General features: G+C 43.1%; 2 long non-coding RNA genes across 3 annotated transcripts in view; one reads left to right on the top strand and one right to left on the bottom strand.

The window, feature by feature from the left end:
* Window positions 1-2,776, bottom strand: part of LOC144767945 (uncharacterized) — a 306,510-nt gene extending 303,734 nt beyond the window's left edge. For both annotated transcript variants that reach the window (XR_013598390.1, XR_013598391.1), the window contains exon 1: window positions 2,638-2,776. This is a non-coding gene — a long non-coding RNA (uncharacterized LOC144767945). The remainder of the gene's footprint in view (window positions 1-2,637) is intronic.
* Window positions 2,777-3,191: 415 nt separating this feature from the next.
* On the top strand, window positions 3,192-12,991 carry LOC144767951 (uncharacterized). Its single transcript, XR_013598396.1, has 4 exons — window positions 3,192-3,478; window positions 4,313-4,539; window positions 10,633-10,805; window positions 12,353-12,991. It is a non-coding gene; the product is annotated as an uncharacterized LOC144767951 (long non-coding RNA).
* Window positions 12,992-24,103: the final 11,112 nt, after the last annotated feature.

Raw genomic sequence — 24,103 nt, forward strand, 5'->3', positions numbered from 1 at the left:
AAGAGCGAAATAATTCATTGCATATGAGGAGCCAACTACATAACGCACAGCACAATATGCAGTAACATTTGTACGGATAGTTTTTCACTAGGTCCTGATGAATTGCCACTGATCCTCCAGACTATTAAGCAACAAACATGTCGACCACTTAAGAGTAGAGCGCAGTTATCCCGAACTATTAATTCAGATAGTCGCCACTCTTCCTTTTAACTAGGTGGGGAGCCAACCTGAATAAAAGTCATTCTTTGGACTACCCAACCTGTTTTAATCACTTTCCATTACATCTCATCTACACTTTATAGGTCCCTTACCTCCAATGCACCAAACGGCATATAACAAAAGAGCACCACCTAAGAGGCCCAACGAGGAGCAGGCCCAAATGATGAAGCATGGCACCTAGCTGGCTGGGTGTGTGAGGGCCCTAGTTCCGAAAGGAGGAATTCCCCTCCTGCCGATTATATAAGGACTGCCATTTCTCTTTGTGACAATATATTGTTGATCTCTCTTTACTTATCTTGACCCACCTAAGGAACTGCATACCCTCTTCTCTAGTGTTGGCCTGGGCATGTATGCTGGACCTTCCAAAAGTCCTTCTGTCCCCCTCTTGTTGATTAACATAAGGGGATTGCACGCTTCAAGCTCTACTATGGTATGAGCCCTGGCATAATCAGAGAGGCTACATCAGAGGTCTTATATTATGAGATTGCTGACATAATTTGCGGCTGCACTAAATGGCACCAAAGGGACAAGTGGATTTTGTTACAGGACAATTAAATTTATGAAGCAACCTGCCCCATGGATGAGTAGATATTATATTACATTCCACCCCCGTAACTGACATTGTTAGAATTGCAGTTAGTATGACTCTTCTGAATTTAAGGAGTTATTAGATAAGATAATTTGCAGTGGACTTCCTGGTAAAAGGGCTGATGTGTATTGGCCACAAGGGGAGTGACCCGTAATCCTGGGAAGATTCTACAAGGCATTTTGGGAGGTGGGGCCAGTTCTTAGTGATCTAGTGGGTACCAGTAAGTTTCTGAAGCTGGTGTTTTGCTTAAATGAGAACAGAGGTTAGTCAAAACTAAGTTTGCTGCATGTAAGGATACACCAGTTTCTTCATTCGGCACACTGCTATGCTTAGTTACACAAATAAGTTATTTTTGGTCTTTTCTGTTTTGATCCATTAGGAATAATTCTTTGTGATTATTATGAGCCCTTTTATTTGCTCCCTGAGTCAAATGTTCCAGAGGTGTGCCCATCTAAAAGTGTATTGGTAAGTATGACAGCTTCTTGTTTGTAATCGTCAATCTTGGAGCATTTTCTTGTTATGCGAAGAAACTGTCCAACTGGTACATTTTCCAAAGTGCGTGTGGGTGTGCACTTTGAAAGTGGAGGAGGCTTTTCTTAAACATGCCTGTCTTTTGGTGCTTGAGAAGAAGTGATTGTAAAGGGCTGCAGGGTGTGCAAGTAGAAGCGTGTGTGTGGGATAAAACTGTGAAGGAAGCCTGTGCACTGAAGCATGATAAGAGAGTAGGCGTGATCTGTATTCACAAATGGGCACTTCCACAAACCGAATGGGAGGTCAGGAACAGCACCAGCCCTCACTGCACCAACCTCTGTTGATTGTAAATACAAGAGCATGGCTTTAAGAAAAATATTTGCTGCAAGTCCCAGATCAGCCAAATAAAAAGATGCTCAGTGGACACTCTTGTGTCAAAAACATCATTTATAGATGCGGGCAGCAATGGGTAAAGTCTGTGGTTGCGGTGGCCCAGGAGAAAGGTAAGAATGTGCAACTTGAGATGCACCGACTACGACGGCATTCAGAATCATGCCTGAATACTCCAAACACAAATTTTACGCGAGTCTCCCGTTTTTTCCTAACTTGTAATGCATTTTACATACCAGTATATCTGACTCCTCTAGTATTATATTTTGAGAATTTGTTGTCTTATCATAGGAGGCGTTAAGGTCCTTTTGGAAGATGCGGAAAGAGGTGGCGGTGCGGAGGTATGGAGGAAGCGAGTTCCAAATTCTGGTCGCACGGGCGTCGGTGCACGCAGGAAATCAAACTCAGAAACATATGACGCCCGCTCCCTATATAATGCAACGCCCCCAGTCTGGACATGTTTGCTGTTTTGACCCCGCCCTCACATTCACCGACTCCGCCCTCACCCCCACAGGCCCCACATCCACTGACCCCACCTCCACTTTCTCAGACCCTGCCCACCCCACATCCACAGACTCCGCCCACCCCACATCCACAGACTCCGCCCCCACAGACTCCACAACCACAGGCCCCACTCACACAGACCCCACCCCCACACTGACAGGCCCCGCCCCATACCCCAGGAGCCGCCCCCTTGCAGTTCCCCACCTAACCTGTGGTGGGACCCGGTAGAGGAGGAGCATTCACACCACAGGCCCCGCCCCCACCCGCCTAGGATTAACAACTGCGCATGCGCTCAAGGACGAGGATTCTGCAGCCAGGCTTAAAATAGTCAGTCTCATGCGCGGAAAACAGACACTGTCTCCTGCAGCAGAGCGCGGGTTAAAGCGAGTTTAGCATTACCAAATGCGCATGCGCAAAGAGTATAGTACCAATGGAACTTGTAAACTGAGATTAGAGTGTCTCACCTCTCCTTGTTCACCGCTCAGTGGAGGCTGCAGGGCCTGGGGAGAGGTGAGGCACGCCGGGGGCCCAGCTGCCTGTGAGGACCGTGTCCCGGTGTGTTAATGACCCCCGAGTGACGCGCAATCTCACGTCGCTGCACGAGCCACCATCGCACACGAAAAAAACATGGCGTCTCACAACTGTGCACGCGCGGGAGCGCGCGTCACAGCTGCGCATGTGCGAAGCGAAGACACTACTTCCGATCGCCGAGTTAGGACCTTGCATGGGGGTACGGACTGTAAAAGTGCCCTGGACAGAGGACTCTCAGCCTCACTGCGCCTGCGCAGAGGAAAGACACCCCCCATAGAGGAGCCGAACCGAGGAGCTTTGCACTTCCATAAATAGCGTTTCAATACATCTCCGCGCGTGCTGCGGCGAGAGGCGCCTCGTGCTCCGCGGCGTGAGGCGGTTGTTTCTTATTCATTGTGTCCCCGCGCGGACATCGTCATTCTTGTCCCTGCGCGGACCCCGTCCCACCTGTGCTGGCTCTGAGGTGTGGCCCTTTACTGCGCTCCATGCTGTCGGGGCCTGTACTGCGCTCCGTGCTGTTAATAAATAAAGAAATCTCTCTTGCACCGAGTGCAGTTGTTAATAAGGCCTTCCTTTACTCGCGCTCCGAGCCGGTGGCAGTGTCTATCCTCCGCGCATGCGCAGTTGTTTATCCCTCAGGCCCTCTTCTCCCCGCGCTCATGGATCAGTCCATGGGTTACACAAAGGCCTCAGAAAGCTGAACACGACCCACAGCAGGGAGCCCAGGACCCACAGCAGGGAGCCCAGGACCCACAGCACCACATGAAACCCCAGGTGAGGTCAGGAGATACAAAGACTGTCTGCTGCTGGGAGGGTCTCGAGCCTGCTCCGGGATTCATTTGCTGTTGTTGTTGCAGCGATCGATGATTATTTTGTCTCAACAATGTTCATTGGCCCTTAGTGGTGGAGTTGGGTCGCTCTTTTGAAGGCCTCGGCAAACGGTGACATTTGTTTCACCTGAAAAGTCTGTGATGTGAAGATCGACCAGGAGAAGTAACACATGTACAGGATATAAAACATTAGAAAAATAAATAGATAGCAATGTCCAATCCATAATGTAGCAAAATACAGTAAACCTAGGTAAAGCGCATATTGTGAATAGTACAATGCGAATGACTTCATAGATCGCACATAGATTTCCGTGCACCCGTAGCTACTCTCCAAAAGTTGCCAATGCGCAAGATCAATTCTACATTGTCCAATTTAAATTTGCAGTCAAGAGCGTCTGTTAAATTAATAGGTGACAATTTTTTAAAATACCGAATTAGAAACCATATTGCATATTTCATATAGTATCTACTAAAGAATAAAAAGTGTAAAAGTGTTTGACCGCTGTGACATCACATGGACATGGCAGGAAGTCACGTTTTGCGTTATACATATAGGGAAAACAAAGCAAATATCTTACTGTCCCAGCTCTTAGACGGAAGAGGAGGCCTCTCTCCCATTGGGACATGGGTAGTGCAATATAACTTGGTAGACAATGCTCGGGGTACGCAATGGATATGCATTTTGCAACAGTTTGTATATTCAATTCCCTTTCTAGTCTTTCCACGCTATAAAGTGTGTACAATGCTGTCTTTAATACTTTTTTGAACATTGTTACAGCTGTGTTCGAATTGGCAAACAGTCTACCAAGGTTAACGCTTTCCAGACTCTTGACTATCCCAGGAAGTCATGCAATATCCCTCTAGAGAAAGTTATCTTCCGACACCACAGTCTTCAGGCCTGAGACCAGTAACACTGAAGATTCTGAGACTCACAGCAGTAATTTCTCCTTTCAGAGCGTTATTGCTGCAGATGGAATGAAGCCCAGAAGTAAGCACATTACTAAGGTACCAACAAAGTTTAATATTGTTCATTTGTATTAACAAATTATTCTCTTTTGCAGCATTTGGAAATGCATTTTCTAGTTTTGTTGCTTTTTGGTTAGTTTTTTATTGTAGGCTATTATCTTCGTTTTAAAGGAAAAGATGTTGTAGTGCGTGACCTTAATGCTGCAGTTTGCATTTCAGTACCATCATTTGCTTATCCTGGGGAATCTCCAGGGTGTAGGAGGATTGCTGTTCAAGAGTTCTTTCTTCAGCTTCTTGGCAGTTGTCACTCTGTGGCGATCTGTGGCCCTGTTTCTCTGCTCTTCTTGTAGCAGCTCCTATCAAGCTTCATCCTTCCGCCAACGATAATAAGATGCCAGGCATCACCCAGCACACAACACAGCCTATAATTGGCTACGTCTATCTGCTCGGCGGAGTTAGAGCGCGGATAAAGTTCTCTGGACCCATCAGGCTGTGAATGTAACCTAAGAGCTTAAGATGAAATGTAGAGCTTACCTCCTTCCTGAGTGGCTCCAGTCTGCTGTGTGCAGACCCGATAGCTGGCAGCACCCTGGAGTATGTATGTATAAATCAGATTATGTTGGAAGTATCCTGCAATACAGTGGCAGGCAGCACCCTGCCATAGAGTAGGATTTCTCATAGTGTTTTATTTCCTGACACATTAATGGAGATTGTCTTTTAACAGGCAGAAGAACAACACTGACCATACATTTTTCTGGGTTTGTCTTTAAAATGACGTACACATTAGGAATTGAATAACAAAATAACAATACCAGTACTGCAACACTAATCTCATAAATTGCGCCAAATATAGTGAATCAAAACACCATATAGACAAGACTGCTTGTTCTGTCTGAAATAAATCTTTTTTTATATAAACATTTTATGAAAACAAACACATTTTACATTTTTTGTTAGCACCTTGGCACATAGGACACAAATTACAACTTAATTTTTTACATCACATGTATAATACACCACTTTAATTCTCAACTCTCATCATTCCCAATCATACCATCCAAACTCACATTCACCCACTAAGAAAAACACTCTATACTAGTTATTTACACAATATAAATTTCACAACTGATATTACAGTGTTAATAAGTCAAAATCATTAGTCTAGCTAAATTTAACAAGGTCGAGTTGTTTTTAGGTCCTACTTGGCCTTTCTGGCGAGTAGGAAAACAAAACAACTTTTGTCCTCTGTCTGCAAAAACGGAGTAAATGTGACAAGATAACAAGATTTAAAGGCATTTTTATTGCTCACAAAGTTTATGAGCAATAAAGATGCCTTTAAATCTTGTTACCTTGTCACATTTGCTCCGCTTTCAGAGACGGAGGTCAAGCAGGTTGCAGTTAGGTCGATGACATTTTTTAAGGTACTAGTCCTGCAGGACTAGTAAAATTTTTTGTTTTTTTAGAGCCCTGGTTAGGACTGGCTCGACCAGAGTGCTTGCTGACTTGGAGGAGTATGGAGTTGACCACCTTGCCTGGTCCGGTGTGGAACCAAGCCAGCGATGCTTTGCTGCAGGCTCATTTGCCCTGATAGCTGGTCAACAGTTTGAGGAGGAGGAGGTGAAGAGCTGGCTAAGTGTGCCATGAGGCTGGCAGTTCAGTACATCCCTGAGAAGTGAGCTTTGAGTCATGTAGTGTTCCTGCTCACCACGTGCAATTCATCCTCTCAAAAGCCTCAAGAATTCCTGGGTGTAAAAGGGCGGCTGATTCTGATTGGGTGCTTGATAGTTTTCCAGAAACTAATGTTCTTGATTGTTCATGTTTGTCTATAGTTGATTAAACACGCCCAGGCGTTTTATCTCTTCAGTTGACACAAGCTGCAGTATAAGTTTCTTTGCCGTTGCAAAAAAATATGAATGGCCAACGAGCCTCTGTAGGTAAAAAAATGGAAGGGCTGGGGAACTGTCAGTCATCTCACTGCTAAGCAGAGCAGTGTCATGCTTTATACCCTGTCAGGCCTCTGATTTTAAATAACATTGCTTAGAACACTGGGACTTTAGAGCCCATCCTTTTAATGAGAAAAACTAAATTACAAGCCCCATAAGCATTAGTGGTGGAAGGTGTCACACATGACCTAGGACAACATCCGATTCAGCACATCCAGTTCAATTTTTTAAGTATTTGACACAATATTGAATTTATAACCTTTGTTTTTTATGGTCATGAGTCACCAGAATACTAAGAATGCATCTTTTATTTTCAAGGTCAATTAAGTAATGGTCACCAGCTTGGAAGCTCTGTTAATTCTTCAGTATTTGTCATTAATCTCCACATGTGGCTGGTTTGGGTCTGCCCCTGCATCGTTCCCGATAACTCGCTCAGGATGTTGTGTCATAAGATGTGAGATTTGTCAAGTCTGAATATAAGATCAACTATCGACAGGTTGCCACAATATATTAAATGTGATCTTCCTGGTCCATGTTGCGATTAAAAACAGTGGCAGAGAAATTGAGGAACTAATGGCCCCTATCACTGTGTGAAAGTGTCGATCACCTATGGACCTGCTGGTAAGCTGGGGTTTGTACTTCAGGCCAACTTTGTTCATGCCTTGTGTAGTTATGGAGCAATCTGTTGGCATTTCATCAGAACCAAATATGGGAAAACGGGTAAATGTGACCTAATCTTCTCCACAGCGTGAGGAGCTCTGTAACTAAAAGCCCTGCACCATGCATAGGTGATAAGGTGCCTATTAACATCTTACTACCACAGGTGAGCACTGTCTAACAGAGTGCACTACATACGGTAACCCTCCTATAATTCAGGACATATTGACTTATCCAATAGTGAGGACGCCGCATCAGAGGGCAATTGGTTTGAAAAGCACATGCTTCCTAGGGTGTTCAGTTAGAGATAATGTCTGTGGGACTGAACCTCCAGAACAGTATACTGTGAGTTGATTTATATGAAGAATGTGTATACTGGACTGTCATTTTCCTCAGCATCTCTTGTGCTATGTAAAATAAAACACAACACACTAGGAGGCCAACAAATCTATCATAAATTTAATGCAAAAATAGCAAAAGGCCAAGCAAACTAACAAGTGACAATTGTCTTTGCAATGGACGAGAGCATCCACCCTAAAGCAAGTTGGAGTATATAATGCTAATGCTACCCATGTATTTTTATACACTTTTCTCCTAATACAAGTCAATGAAACATGAACACGTGATAGAAACCGTTACTGAAACAACACTAATGAGTAGGAGGCAGGATCTTCTCTCCAGAGGAATGTGATGAGTCCGTGAGGTGCAGATAAAAGATACACAGACAAGCTGCAGAATTCACTGTTTCTGGAAATAACACTTCTGTTTGTCAGTATTCAATTTACTACAAGATGCAGGAAAGTGTGCAGATGGACATCACTAAATAAAATGGTTCTGGGCCCTAATAGAATCATGTAACTTTGCAGGCATATTAAGGCGAACAGACACATCAAATTAATATAAGAATATTGTAACTTCGTAATGTAATATATCAATGCATGTTGTGGCTTTCATGTGTAACCAATTATCGGTATTAAAGAAACCAGTATATCCAGTTATGCTTTCTCAATTTCTTCTTCCTAGAGGCCACCACTGCTGCTAGCCAGCTGTATTCAGCGGTGCCTCCTGTGACCTGGAATCCTGCATTTAATCAATACCAACGGTTGTCAATGCTTCTAACCAACTCCAGTCACTGGTGCCACTCGCACCCCACCACCCTTGGGACTGTTATTCTTTTAGCCGGCTCCAGTCAGTAGTGGCCCCTTGGACCTGTATGTATGCCTACTAGCCAGCTCCTGTTAGTACTGGCCCCTGGGACCTGTTATCATTCTAGCCAGCTTGAGTCATTAGTAGCACCTTGGGACTAGTAATCATACTAACCAGCTTCAGTCAGTATTGGCTCCCTGAGACCTATTATCCTGCTAAGTAACTCCAGTCAGTAGTGACCCCTGTACCTTAAATCCTGCAAATATTCAAAACCAGAGGTCAACTCTACTGCCAACCAGTTCTAGTCAATATTGACATGTATTGTTACCCTGCTTGTCATGAATACCAGAGGCTAGCGTTGTTGCTAGCCAGCTCCAGTCACCAGTGGCCCGTCACATATTATCCTCAATAGGATCAATGCCCAAGGCCTGTGCAGCTGCTAACCTGCTCTAGTCAGTAGTGACGTCCCAGACCTGTTATTCTGCATATGATCAACAAGACTTCGGCCCTAATAACACTCACCCCACATCCTTATGGTATATTAGCAATGTAATCTATTTACTTACATCATAAGGTAGGTACCGCACTATATCACACGATGCCAAAGACAAATAAAATCAAAAATTGCCTAACCATTCAGCACTCCACCTTGTCAAAAATGACCAAATCACACCAAGCACTATAGCCTGCCACATCACATGGCACACTCAGCCGCAACATGACAAGATACCACGGCAGGGATTATGGGCCATTAATCCTCTGTTCGAGGCATGTATGCTGTAGATGCACATGCTTTGCATACTCCTGCCATCTTGTGTTGGGTCCGGATGTTTGCAAGTTGTTTCATTATTACCCCTAGATTTATATTCCATCGCAAACAATTACCTGCACCACTCCTTCTTTTTGATCTGGGTTATTTAATTTAATTTGTTGCAGGCTATTTTCACCTTGAGCATGCTCAATTAACCTTCCATTATGATTACAAACAGTTTGAGACAATGATTGTCGATGTTTATGTAACTGCTTCGTTTCGGTTCCCAGATCTTGTGGTAATTTAATATCCTTCCAGGTTTTTAACAAATCTCTATTCGTTTCATCTCCTCTGATACTCTCCCTCTTTGCTCTATTTGTTTCCAATTGTGATGGCTTATTTCCACTTGCAGCATTTCTAAGGACTGAATTTTCCCATTCTCTATCATTTTTATACTATCAGCTTGCTTGTTTAGGCATTTATTTTTCATAACTGCTTGTACCTCCGTTAGATCCTTATTAAATAGAGGGTAGAAGGGTTTTGTTGGAGACATTTGTTTACCCTTACCTTCACAATATGATATTTAGTCATGGTTGTTTCCAGTGTTCAATCTCACTATATCTGATGCATTAGTTTTTTAAAATACTTTTAGAAGCTTTATTTCTTGCTTTCTGTTGTTTTTTCCTCTGTCTTTTTGATGGATGAACTTCCGGAGCTGCGTCTGTCATTGTTGATTGTGTCGAGCATAGGTTTATCACTTCTTGATCTTTTGTTTTATCATCTATTTTTTCTTTAACAACAACTTGTCTTTACATTTTATTGTATCTTTAGAGGGGCAGTCGGTCTTGATGGGTTGAATTCCCGCATCAGGAAAATTCCCTTTTACATCGTCAATTATTGTTTTTAAAATATCCGGAATGGTATCCAGTTTAATTAGTGGGGCACAACTACACTCTGCATACATAGATATTGGCTGAGATTGTGCCCTTACTATTAGATTATTTTGTGGTGTTATCTTTCTGCTCAGTTCCGGCAACAGAGGATGCCGTAGCGCTCAAGAGATCTATTTGGACCTCCTTTTTGTTGGACTGATATGTTAAAGCTTCCAGACTTAATTGCGAGGTTTTGAATAATAAATCCCAAATTGCTCCCGCGTTACCACTTCCTGGTACCTAAGTACCTAGGCTATGGTTGGTAGTAATTGCTGAGTATCTCCCATTGTTAGATTTGTGCATTTTGGGTCCTTTTGTTGTGAACGACCAGTAAGTGGAATAGTTAACATCTCTATGTCCGTTATTTGACCCCAATAGTTGACTTGGTCCTTAGTTCAATTTGACATTCGTTCGACTTCAGCTTTAGACTCAGGGTGGACTGGTTCACTTACTCCTTGCTTAGGGGATATAATATTTGTTCTACTCAGTGGTTTAATTGGAGTTTGAAGATCACATGAGTTAGTTAGCAATGTTAGCATAGCATCAGTTGGATCTTTCATAAAATCAAACTTTGACAGCGACTTTCCCAGTTTCCCAAATGTATTGACCTTAGATGATTTAAAGGACTATATGTCACCTGCCTGTTTTATTTTAAACGTATCTAATATTGGTGTTTGTTGTATTTTTCTTTTCCTTTTGATAGGAGGGAAAGGTGGGCGCTCCTTTCCTGAGCTCATACTACACCCTCTAAGGTGAAGAAGTCTTGCTCCTTTCAGAGAATCAAACGGGCCAGTGACAAGACCATAGGACAAAAACACCACCAAACACCTCCAAAGGAAAACACCCAAAAAGCACACCTCCGTACAGAATCTGCCGGTACTGCTGGTTACCTAATTAATTAATTAATTAACCGATTGATTAACATCCGGGCACCGGGTAGGGCTGTAGTCTAGGCATGCGGAGTAATTATGGGGCCATGGGGTGCTTCAAGAGGGTCTAAGTCTATTGTCACTTTCCTCTTTCCATAATTTCTCAGATTTTGTATTACAGACTTATTACAGACTCCAATGGCTCAGCGACTTAGGGACCGATCAATCTTAGCTACTCGCCACACGCCGCACACCTCTTGCCACTTGTCACTCACCACTCACTGTTCATTGCTTGTTCGTTGCTATTCATCGCTGTCAAGAGTACAAGGGAGAATGCTGGCAATCGTTCAGGAGCAAGAGCGGAATCCAGAGCTAATCCCACTACAGACGGCAGATGTGGGCACTTCCCTCCACTCCTCGGCTCAGCTCTGTCTGCTCTCCTCAATGCTTAGTAAATACGTGAAATCAGGCGGCAGGCCAAGGCTCCTCTGTGCTCCTCTGTTCTCCTCTGTGCCCTGCTACAGCCGCCGCACCAGCAGCACCGCAGGCAAAGGCTCCTTTGACCTCTGCAGCGGCCGCGGTGCCGGCAGCGGCCGTTCCTGCCCCCACAGCAGATCCGTAGAACTTAAAGCGCCCGTATAACAGGACGCAGATGAAGCGGAAGAAACCTTCGGGAGCGGGAACCGGTCACAAAACAAACGCGGGCAGTCGTCCCAGGCTCCGCTCCGCTTGCTCGTCAACTCGTCCTCGGCTCGGCCCCTCAGCTCTACTCGGTACGCTTTGCACTCAATGCCGAATCACAGGCCGACAACGACTGTGAACACCAACAGAGGGAAGAATTGTGTGTTTCCCCCAGTTAGTAAAAAAACACAGCATAAGTATTGGCTGCTTCTGCTGCACCCAGAGTCTTATGCGTCTTTGCAGTCTAATTTTTCTGTCTGGAAAAAAATGGTGTCCTGGTTTTCTGCACCCAGTAAATCCAGGTGCAGAAAAACCTAACAACTGATAATCAGGTGGAATAAAATGAACACATGAAAGTACGCCTTCATTTCATTGCTCTTGATTCATACTCTGGACCATAGTTGAGGGATTGGTCTAGGCATAGTCCTCGCAGCACATAATAGGTTTGCTTGAGGCTGAGGCCAAAACTCAAAAGTCAGGATACCAGATACAAGTAGGTGGTAACTCAGTGCAGGGGGAAACGCCTGTTGTCCTTGGGGGAGTCATTCCCGTCCCAGAAATCTGCATTACAAATTAATTAATAGTATATATTTTTATATTATCTGTTTAGTGCCTGTCCATATGACTTTAATATCTGCCTTTGGGATTCTATGTTACAACTCCATAGGGTACATGTATCCTTTGTGAGCTTAATAAAATGTCGAAAATTCTACAAATCCTCCCTCCTACATCCAAGTACTCTCATGCTACCATTCTACACTCTGCTCTGTCTGGACAAACAGCTTAACATTTTCCAAATTTTGCATTAATTTGGCTTGTAAATTATATTTTTGGAAATGTACATGTATTAACTATTTCATTTTAATACCATAGGTGATTGAAATTACGGACGAAGAAAGCAAGATTTAGCAATAAGCAACTGAATGTCAGTGCCATAAGAAGGATTATTTTGAAAAACTGAAGGACATCAAGCATTCTATGTTTAAACAATTTCCAAAAATCTAGGTGTGGCGAGGAAAGTACTATACCTGTAAGTGAAGTCCCTAATTTTGCATTCCATTAACCCAGAGCAAAACCATATCTGTGCACACAGCATCAGAAATAATGTAGAAAGACCACTTCAGCATCGAGTAGACAAATTGCCTCAGCATCACAGAATAACGTTCATCTAAAGCATCATGTAATTCCAGAGAGGAAGCACACACTGCATAAAAGAAAGTTATAACAAAAGGTATCTTCTGCATACCATCAAAGAAAAGACGCTGAAAGAAGACTCTGAAGCTGACACATTGACAAGCAAAAGATTGAAAAATCACCTTTGTTCAACAACCATTTTTAACCAGTTACACAAGTTTGAGACTATCTGCCTCTGGATAGAACACCACGGCCCACTCTGCTCACTCTTGCGAAAACCTTAAAAATTCACCACTTTATTGTGTTCATGACCAACTCAGATTGTTTCCTTTTTATTGTGTACTGTTCTGTAATTCTATGTAAATCGCCTCAATATTATCTGCTGTGCATGAGTGATATGTAAAACTGTTAATTATAAAAATGGATTAGATGAGCACCGTTGCGCTATAGGTAATGTAAATAAATCCTTGTCTTCGGAACTACAAACCTTAACCTTACACCAAACATAGAAAGGATAAAAGGAACTGATGTTCTGCGACTGGTGATCCACAATAGTACTGTGCATGTTCTAACACCCTCAGTTACTGCCTTTACGTCAGTGCAAAAAGGTACTTATCAGTTTAATCATTAAATATCAGATCAACACCTCATTACTGCATTGCTAAGAACCTATACAAATAGATTGGAGAAAACGTCAGTCACAAAATAATTTACTGCCGGAGAGGCTATTACCTAAAGACTATTATCTACTAGAACAATTTCAACAGGTGTTACAGGGCTGCTTCCAGACATATTTTGCTCAATTCAAGTGTTAAGAAGATTACACGCAATTTCTTTTAGAGATAAATGCTGAACAATATCTAAACAAGCCCGACTCTAAAATCAGGTTCACTCTTACCGTGGCATAATAGTAAGAGAAAACTAAACATAGAGATATTAACCCTAGGAATACACCTTATAAAAACACGGACTGTGAGAACAAATTCAGTGTTCAAACCTGCCTCAATCAAGTCAAAATAACTGAAATTGGGGGGAAAAGTTACTTGTGCCAAAAAAGATACAGCTATAAATCTTATCTCACAGAATTTGACAGAATGCACACTGGGGAAAACCACTCTCAGTGCAATGTATGCCAAAAAAGTTTCAGGCGTAAATCTTATCTCACTGAGCATATGAGAATCCACACTGGGAGAAATCACTCTCCATGCAAAGTATGCCATAAAAGTTTCAGGCGTAAATCTTATCTCACTGAGCATATGAGAATCCACACTGGGGAAAAACCTTATCAGTGCTCTGAATGCCAGAAAAAGTTTAGTATCAAACCGAGTCTATATCGACATGCATTAACCCACTCTGTGGAAAAACTTTACCAGTGCGCTGAATGCCAAAAAAGTTTCAGCCGTAAATCTTATCTCACTGTTCATATGAGAATCCACACTGGGGAAAAACCTTATCAGTGCTCTGAATGCCAGAAAAGGTTTTGGAACAAACCAAGTCTTTCTCGACATGTAATAACCCACTCTGGCAAAAAACCTTACCAGTGCTCTGAATGCCAGAAATGTTTCAGTCAAAAAAACATTCTCACTCAGCATAGAATAACCCACACTCGGAATAAACCTTTTCAGTGCTCTGAATGCCAGAAATGTTTCAGTTACAAAAGCAAACTCACTTTACATACAAGAATCCACTCTGGGGAAAATCCTTATCAGTGCTCTGAATGCCCAAAACATTTCAATTGTAAATCACTTCTAACTGAACATTTGAGATTCCACACTGGGGAAAAACCTTATCAGTGCTCTGAATGCCACAAATGTTTCAGTACAAAAAGGAGTCTCACACATCATATAAAGATCCACACTGGGGAAAACCGTTATCAGTGCACTGAATGCCACAAATGTTTCAGTGAAAAAAGGAGTCTCACACATCATATGAAGATCCACACTGGGGAAAACCGTTATCAGTGCTCTGAATGCCAGAAATGTTTCCGAGACAAAAGAAGCCTTTCTCAACATACAATAACCCACACTGGGGAAAAACCTTATCAGTGCTCAGAATGCCCAAAAGAGTTCAAACTTAAATCACTTCTAACTGCACATGTCAGATTCCACACTAGGGTAAAACGTTATCAGTGCTCTGAATGCGACAAATGTTTCAGTCAAAAAAACAGTCTCATTCATCATATTAGAACCCACACTGGGGAAAAACCGTATCAGTGCTCTGAATGCCACAAATGTTTCAGTCTAAAATACAGTCTCATTCATCATATAAGAACCCACACTGGGGAAAAACCTTATCAGTGCTCTGAATGCCAGAAATGTTTCAGTGAAAAAAGCCGTCTCACTCGGCATATAAGAACCCACACTGGGGAAAAACCTTATCAGTGTTCTGAATGCCACAAATGTTACAGTGAAAGAAAGAGACTCACTCAGCATATAAGAACCCACACTGGGGAAAAACCTTATCAGTGCTCTGAATGCCAGAAAAGATTCAGAGGTAGAGATGGTTACAAGCGCCATATGAAAATACACCATCAAAATTATTCAGTGCTCCGAATGCCAGAAAAGCATACATTTTAAACTCAATCTCACTCTACATGAGCAGACACACACAGGGGAAAAACATTACCAATGTTGTGAATGCCAGAAATTCCTATTTGATTGGCACAGCCTCACTAACCATAAGCGACTCCATACTGATGAAAAATCTCATGAGTGTTCTGAATGCCAGAACAGCTGCAGAGAAAACCGCTATTTCACCATGAGAAACTAAACACTGGAGAAAATCCTTATGCCATAAAAGCTTGAATCTGAAAGACAGAGTTATGCTTCATGAGAGATCCCACTCTGGGGAAAAACCTTATGAGTGCTCGAAATGCAAGCTAAGTTTTGGTTACAAATTACTTCTCACATGACATGAGCGAACTCACACGGGGGGAAAAAGCCTTATGTGTGTTCTGAATGTCAGATAAGGTTTAGTCTTGAATACTATGTTACTTCACATGAGAGAATTTACACTGGACTAAAGCCTTATACAGGAGTGGAAAGCCAGAAACGTTTTACTCAGAAAGGAGATCTCACTAAAGGAGATCTCAGTGTAGCCATGTAGTGTTTTGAGGGTAGGTTGCAATGTTGGGGGAGTAGCTTTAGGGCAAGCAGAAAGGGCCAGTGGTTTGTGGGAACAGATGATGGCAGTGTTTTGGAGAAAGGGGCTGTGGTTTTCAAGGCTATTGTGGTGGGGTCGGTGGCCGCGCTGTGGGGTGGGGTAGGGTGACATGGAAAAGGGCTAGGCTAGTCTAACTCCTTTTTAGGTTTCGGCCTAACGTACACTGCGCAGCAGTGTCACGCAGCCAGAGTCCTTTTCTCGGGGTTTTGAAAATGGACCTGGAAATTCAAATTAGCTCCTGCGTGTTATTTCCTAGGTTCATTTTCATTGGCCTTTGTGTGCGTGTATTTTTAAAACAGAGCACGCAATCTGCCATAGGCGGTCGCGTAGCTCCGCCCATGGCCTATTGGTGTCTGTTACGTGCACCAAAGGCCATATATCTTCAATTATCATGGCCAAACACAGCCGAGATAATTGAAGACATATGCTTCGCAGTGGCGCACACACGCGTTTTTTTTTTTTTTTTTTACAATAGCGATCGGGAAAGCGATCGCTTTCACTGCTGCTTGTTTAAGATGTCTGTGATGTGGACAGTGTGTGGAGGGTCGGTGCAGAAGCACGGACGTCCAGTGACCTGGTTCTGCGCTGCAGTGCTGGGAGTGCAGTGGCTCTGATCTAAGGCGGGCTGTCAGAGCTCTCGGGGGTCCCAGCCGGGTTAAACAAACAGTTCTGTCTTGATGGCAGCTGCTGGCAGCCAAGATGGTGGCTTTTACTGCCTGTCTGTGTTTATTAAGCTGCTGTGAGTGTACGAGGTTTGATGGGTTCAGATAGCTGCTGCGCTGGAGGGAGGCGGAGGCCCGGCTTGGGCTGACCCGTGTAAGCTTCTCCACTCCGGCCATGCTGGGTGGCAGCTTCTGTCCGTGAGAGATTATCTCGTGCGTTATAGGACTTAAAAATGCGTTTTAGATTTTACATCATGCTAGTACAATGTCGCTGCAGAGGATGTCACGCGCCTGATGTGCAATTGGAATATATACTCTGGCATGAAACCGAAATAGCAAAAACACTGCAGGGTCCGCACCACCCGACTAGATTTGAACCCGTGGGTTTTGGAAGAGAGCCCCTCCCACTGCAGAGATCAAACTACTGTACCTGTTCCTGGTTTTCTAGGGTGCAGGCTCTTTTCGGTTCCGACTGCTGGCTGCTTTTTTGCTTGGGCATACTCCCTACCAGAGTGCTCCTGGCAAAGTTTGCTGCTAGCTGCCGCCGTAGGACTGATTTCTGTGATTGTGAGTTCGGAGGGCGGGGGACAGTAACCCACGTTAAGCTGACTCTTCCCTGCCCCAGGCATACACCCATTGTCCCGTACATTGTCATGTAATCAGGGGAAGAGTTGCCTTTTGTATTTGAAAGCTTTTGTAGGTGGCTGAACCTGTATTCTGAATTATGGAACCTGTTGACATCAAATGAACGGAAGGGCTGCTATTTGATTTAAAATATCCTTTTTATGGTTACAGATGTATTATTGTATACATTAGTTTATTCTACCAAGGCATATATATGCTAATAATGATAGACTTGTCAATTCTGGCTGTAACAAAATAGTCCAGATCCAACTGCGCTGGGTGGGTTGGGGGGAGGAGTGATGGGAATCTTGACTTTGGTGTAGCAGGTGCAGGTTTCGTGGGTCCCACCATGACTTGCTAATCTATTGCTCACCTGTAGGGGTCTGTCAGCGTTCCTCGGTCCCTGAACCCAGACCAGGGCATCAGTTTATTTACATTTTTGTAAACAAACCCGTGCCGATTCAAAATATCTTTTCATCATCCAGTGTGGTGTGGACTGTCATAATACATGAAACTTGCCTACTGGCCTGTCAGTTTTTGAAACATTCTGTGAAAATGTTACTAAGCGTGTACTTCGGAAATTCCTCCCCCGGTATTATATGGGTTTGTGGCACACAACAATTTGCTATGTTGAGAAAGGAACCCATATCCCTGTGCCCTGCCTTCTTTAATTCAGTACCCTTTAAGATATAACGAAGCTGAAAATAACACTCTTCAGGTTTGTTGATTCACAAAGCATTTTAGTAGTTAATTATTTTTTATCTTCGACTTTGGAATCGGAGCACCACGTGGTTGTGAATGTGGCATCTGTGTTTCATAAAATATATATATTTGTGTGACATGTTATTTTCAGCACTCTTCACAGCAGACGCCAGTTTTTCAATATACACAAACTATATATATATATATATGAAACGTGAAAATATATTCTCTGTTTAGTTATTCTTTGCTATTGGGTTTTAATTGTCTGTGGATCACAGCAGTTCACTTCCCGATACAGATTAGCCGTTGTTTCCCTAAATTGAAAATACCAGTATGTGTGCTGTATGAATCACTGTAACCTAACAATATACAGGGCAGAGCTTCAATGACTGATGCTAGCCAAGTGATGCAATGTTGTTTAAGCTGTTGGAGTCAGAGAGGGCAATGCAGTCAAATGATAGCTAGGAATAGCCTCCCTGTGCCTTATTATGTGACTTTCGCAGTGCCATCTTTTTGCTCTTCATTGTTTTGCTCAGCATGTTTCTGATCTTAGCATAACAGCCTTTGAAACGTAACCCAACTAAAGATGGCGGTCTGGCGAGCATGGGAGAAACCAATATTCCGCTTCCATTTTTGTGTACACAGTGTCAGATAACAGCCCAGAGACGCTGTCTAGTGATGTATTGGTTTTGTCCAGACCCTCGGGCAGGAAAGAACAGGTGTCCTCCAAAGTGTCAGTGGTGCTGTACGCGGTAGGGATTGAGTAGTGCTGTAGGCATTGCGGGTTGAGTGGTGATGTAGGCGTTGCGGGTTGAGTGGTGCTGTACGTGGTGGGGATTGAGTGGTGCTGTAGGCGTTGCGGGTTGAGTGGTGATGTAGGCGTTGCGGGTTGAGTGGTGCTATACGCGGTGGGGGATTGAGTGGTGTTGTAGGCGTTGCGGGTTGAGTGGTGATGTAGGCGTTGCGGGTTGAGTGGTGCTGTACGCGGTGGGGATTGAGTGGTGATGTAGGCGTGGCGGGTTGAGTGGTGATGTAGGTGTTGTGGGTTGAGTGGTGCTGTACGCAGTGGGGATTGAGTGGCGCTGTAGGCGTTGCGGGTTGAGAGGTGATGTAGGCGTTGCGGGTTGACTGGTGCTGTATACGGTGGGGTTGAGCGGTGGTGAACGCGGTCGGGGTTGAGTGGTGATGTAGGCTTTGGGGGTTGAGTGGTGCTGTAGGCGGTGCACGTTTTCAGCAGGCACACTCCTCCAGCCGTCACTGCACGCTTTCACCAGACATACACACCACCAGTTGTCAGTGCACTCTTTCATCGGGCACAAATACCACCAGCCGTCCGTGCACGCTTTCACCGGGCACAAACACCACCACACGTCAGTGCACGGTTCCACCTGGCACACACCACCAGCCGTCCATGCACCCTTTCACCTGCCACACACACCACCAGCCGTCAGTGCACGCTTTCACCAGGCACACACGCCACCAGCCGTCAGTGCACGCTTCCACCATTCACACACAGCACCAGCCGGCAGTGCACACTTCCACCAGGCACACACACCACCAGCCATCAGTGCACAATTTCTACAGGCACACACAACACCAGCCATCCGTGCACACATCATTTGTTAACACATCCACAATTAACTATTGTAGCAATCGCAGTATGGCGCACTTTACTTTTAAACATATTCATCTAAAGCGCAGCATGCCACCATTGCTACATAAATAAATACGCATTTTTTTGGCCTACAATTTATAGACTTTTGTTGCAATTGGTGTTGCAATAGTTTGCAATGCCAATAGCTCAAACTTAATGCGAGACCTATTGCATTGCACTGGGTGAACTCTCCCCTGCCTTTATGAATGTAACTACTTGATAATCGGATATCCACACCTGGGTGGACTTTTTGACTATTAGAAAAACACGAAGAGATGCCTGGTCCACAGAACTATTTGTGTGTCGTGTCAGAACTAAAACCGAGAGTCTATCAAACCACATATATGAAATAACACTGGGCTGAAAAAATTCCCATCAGCCCACCCTTATGGCGGAATATCATCATGTGGGATACAAGTCATAAATCCAGATCTCACCCAACGCACCTAGTGATGATGCGGAGAAGGATTTTGGAAGTATTTTTCTAAACCCCAGTGTTTTTCAAATGGTGCTGATGGAGTGCAGTGCTAGTGAAAAATAAGGTGAAGATAAAGTGAAGATAAAATTGGCTCCTGGGACAAAAAATAAGTTTAATAGGTATTGTCCTAAGGTCAAAAATTAAAACAACGCCTGATAGTTATTATTTTAAACTATCTGGTGGCGCAGTGCAGTGAGGTCGACATGTTTCAGCTCAAACGGACCAAATGTCCAAGCTTTCCTCAGGACCGGATAGTAATAGCAACTGCAATGTGATAACAATAATGCTACTAATTATGCACAGATATATTGGATTACTCCTACCAGGAACTTGGAGCCCCAATGTTTGCTGGCGGATATCCAAACATTCGTTCTTTCCCAGCGTTTTGTCGGAAGTTACCTCACCACACCCTCCTCACTTTATTTCTTAGGACTTTTTGACTAACCTGCTTATACAAATTGCACTTCATCAAAATTGTGGACACAGATGCCATATTGAAAGGGTTTGTACGCAATGAACCAATTTCACGCCACACAATTCCACAACTAACAATTCCAATCCAACCCACATAATTCCACTACACACCACATACATACACTCCATAACACATGGCTAAAAGACATTGCCATTTACAATGCCATTAGCTCTAACTCAAATAAATCCGAGACCTATTGTATTTTCAATGCTTGTTGTTCTTGTGTAGAGTCTTGGAGGGTAGATTCTGCTAGTTCTAGAGCTCTTGGGCTGTCTGGTAACTACAAAATACTCTTGCTGCTTTAAGGCTTCCGTCGGTCTGGGGTTCAGTACACTTCTGGGAAACTCAGAACCTTGTGGGCTGGATCCATATTTTTGAACTCCCACTTGAAAAGGGTACAGGTAACATGTGTGCCCATCTCCATTTAACAATTTGCATCATGCCTGTCCTATCTATCCTAGACAATTATTGCAAGTGTAAAAACGAGCCCCCTTTCACAGGACTGGCCCAACGGAAACTCTTCGTTCTGCAGCACATTTCTGTTTTTTTTGCATTTTTCAAATTATTTGATTTTGGGGATATTAAGTGTTTACAACAGGGGTCTTCAACCTTTTCTGAAGTGAGAGCTACTTCTGATCAGTGAAAGTCTTGAGCTACTCAAGGCTAATCATCTTGCACATTGTTACCAGTCAGTTTGTCAAGTTGGGCCTTTTAGATTGAAGACTAACCATCTGTCTGCGCCTTCCGCGCCATGGTACTCCTATGATCTCAAGAAATGTAAAAGAAAATGTAGGCATCAATAACAATTTTGGAGGAAGAGTAATAGCCTACTGTTCAACACAGTTAAATCACTTTCATCCTTTGGTTATAAAAAATTTAGCAACTCCCAGCCAAAAAGCTGTGATGAACCGAATTCTTTTTTCCAAAGTAAATAAAATATTCCTGGATTTTAAGATAACACCAGATAATCTTTAGGGACAGATATAGTGGAGTAATCGTACGGTGAATAAACTAACTTACCATTTCCTATTAATGAGTACATTCACCCCACTTCCTGAAGAGAAAGTCTCTAATCTTATCAGCACTATGAAATGTGGAGCACCTGCAGATTCTTGCCCTCCACCCGGTTTCAGCTACCATTTCTGCTCATCTCACTTTGTTATTACAATGGTGCTCAAGTCCGTCTTTTTTCCACATGCTTGGAAAAAGGCATCTATTTTGCCACTTCTAAAGACTCCTTCCCTCGATCCCTCAGATGTAAAGAACTACAGATCTAAATTGGTCTTTCCTCTTCCTGAGGAAAGTTTTGAAATGGCCATGAATCAGAAGATCACCGCCTTCTTTGAAAATACGGACTGTCTGGATCCTTTCAACATGGGTTTATACCCTACTACTGCACAGAGTCGGCCTTATCGGCAGCAACAGAAGAGATCAGATCTATTGTGGATAGAGCATATTAATGCAGCCTTGATCCAATTGGATCTTTCGGCCACATTTGATACGGTTAACCATTTCTCTTTGGTAAGCCGTTTACAAAGTATAAGCATCAACGGTACTGCTCTCAAACTGACCAGGTTCTTTTTGTCAAACAGAGAGCAATTGGTACCTTTGGAAGATTTTACCTCTCCCCCATTTTCACTTCCTTGTGGGGTCTCGGGGATCTTCAATAAGTCAGACTTTGCCTAATGCCTACAGCACTCCATTAATTGGACTAGTTCGACCCTGGTGGTTCTCTGCATTCTTTTATGCCAACGATACCCAAATAGTGGTATCGGTTACTGCAGAACCTGAAAAAGAGGCAAACGATTTTAGAATGAGTATGACTAGCATCGCTACTTGGATGCAGAAGAATTTCTTAAAATTGGATGCAGAAAAAACAGAGTTAGTGCTGTTTCCTCCTTCTGGAACACCTTTTATTGGCCACACAGTCTCTAGCTCCTTCCACTCCCAGTCCAGGAGGCTAGAAATGTGGGTAGTCGTCTTTGACTCAAAACTCACTTTTATTGACCACTCCAATCAGATAACCTCTTCCTGTTTCCTTATGTTAAAACATTCAAAGAAAATATTGGCCTTCTTTCCCATGAAGCTTAGGAAAAGTGTTATCCTGGCTCTTGTCGAATCTAAAATGGATTATTGTATAGGTCTTTATATGGACTGCCAGTTGCCTTCTCAATAAGTTGCAAACTGTCCAAAATGTGGCAGCAAGAGTGCTGAAGAACCTCCCCAAATGCTGCTCAGCCTTTAAAGCCATTTAAGACATCCATTGGCTGCCTATAAGGGAAAGCATTACATTCAAAGCCTTATGCTGTGCCCATAAGGCACGGCATCAGGTTGGCCCTCGCGTCCTTCAAGATGCTCAAATGATATTCCCCTTCTCATACTCTATGGTCCAGCAATACTAGGCCGGTATGTGTACCCAGAATAAAAAGTGTCCATTGGGAAGGGAGACGTTTCTCCTACTCTACCTCCAGATGGTGGAACTCTATCCAATCATTTGAGGTCAGCCTCAATTATTGAAGTTCAGGAAGGAACTTAAGACTTTTCTTTTCAGCCCATAGTTTAATGTTATCATCTGACTGCTAGGCAAATGTTTAGGTATTTTACACCCCGTACTGTCAGGTTTCAAATGACACTAGTGCCAAGATGCCTTTTTGGTATTTGTGCGCTTGATAAAAAAATTAACATTAACATTATCAGACTCTGCTAGCTGCAGTCTGATGATAATAACATAAAATAAACACAGCCTTCCCTTAACTTTAAAAGGAAAATATGACCTTGTTCTTATTTAAAAATTAACTCAAACCTGTGAGTTAATCCAGTGGTGTCTGGGAGCTACTGGGAGCTCGCGATTGACTGGTTGAAGACACCTGCTGCACATTTTATAAAATTAAACCAAAAACCATTCCAAAAATGTAGGTGTTTGTTGTTTTGGGGTGAGGAGTCTGTTGTGATTTTGAGCCCATACATTCATGTTTCATCCTTTTTACATCAGGAGTTCTTATGCGTCCACTGTATTCCTGTTTACACTGTTCCTTTTATTTGGTGTTTTTAAAATGCTTTTCTAAGAACGTGCATTGACGAGCTTTCATTTTTTTCTCCCAGTTGATTTATTTTCTCCCTCCTTTGTGGATTTTTTGCAAACTGTTCAATTTTTTCCATTCTTTGGCACCACCAGTGTTGCATAGTGCATAGGTTTCAGTATTTATTTCCCTTTTTTGCTGAGGGTGATTTTAATATGAATTCGGACTTTCCTTACGTACTTTTACTCTGACTTTTTCCTAATCCAGTTGGGTTACCATAAGGCAGACGTTGAATTTGTAATTCATCTTTCCTTTGTCAGCTGATCTGATTCTCTGTTTTTTTTTCTGACTGCAATGAACTTCTCTGCACCTATATTTATACTCGGTTTGTACAAATTTGCTTCAAACAGGTTTTAGTTTCCCTTTCTTTGCAGGTGGTTGATCTTGCCCTTTTTTCATTTCTCTGTGTTTATGCAACCTCATTTGAAAGAATGTAAAGGTTTCCATTGTGATTTCATATCTGTTGCTTTTTTTTTTTTGCACGTACTTTAGAGCAGACTTGGTTGCTTTTTGAAATAAGTTTTACCAGCAAACACAAGGAGATGATGGACGGAGTGCTGAAACTTTTCAGACACTCACCCCCAGTCACAGATCTGGGTTGAGTCCCTCATCGTTCTTTAGCTCACTTCGCAACCCCCAGTTCAGACCAGGCC

The sequence above is a fragment of the Lissotriton helveticus genome, chromosome 1_1 (genome assembly GCF_964261635.1).
Source record: "Lissotriton helveticus chromosome 1_1, aLisHel1.1, whole genome shotgun sequence".
NCBI lineage: Eukaryota > Metazoa > Chordata > Amphibia > Caudata > Salamandridae > Lissotriton > Lissotriton helveticus.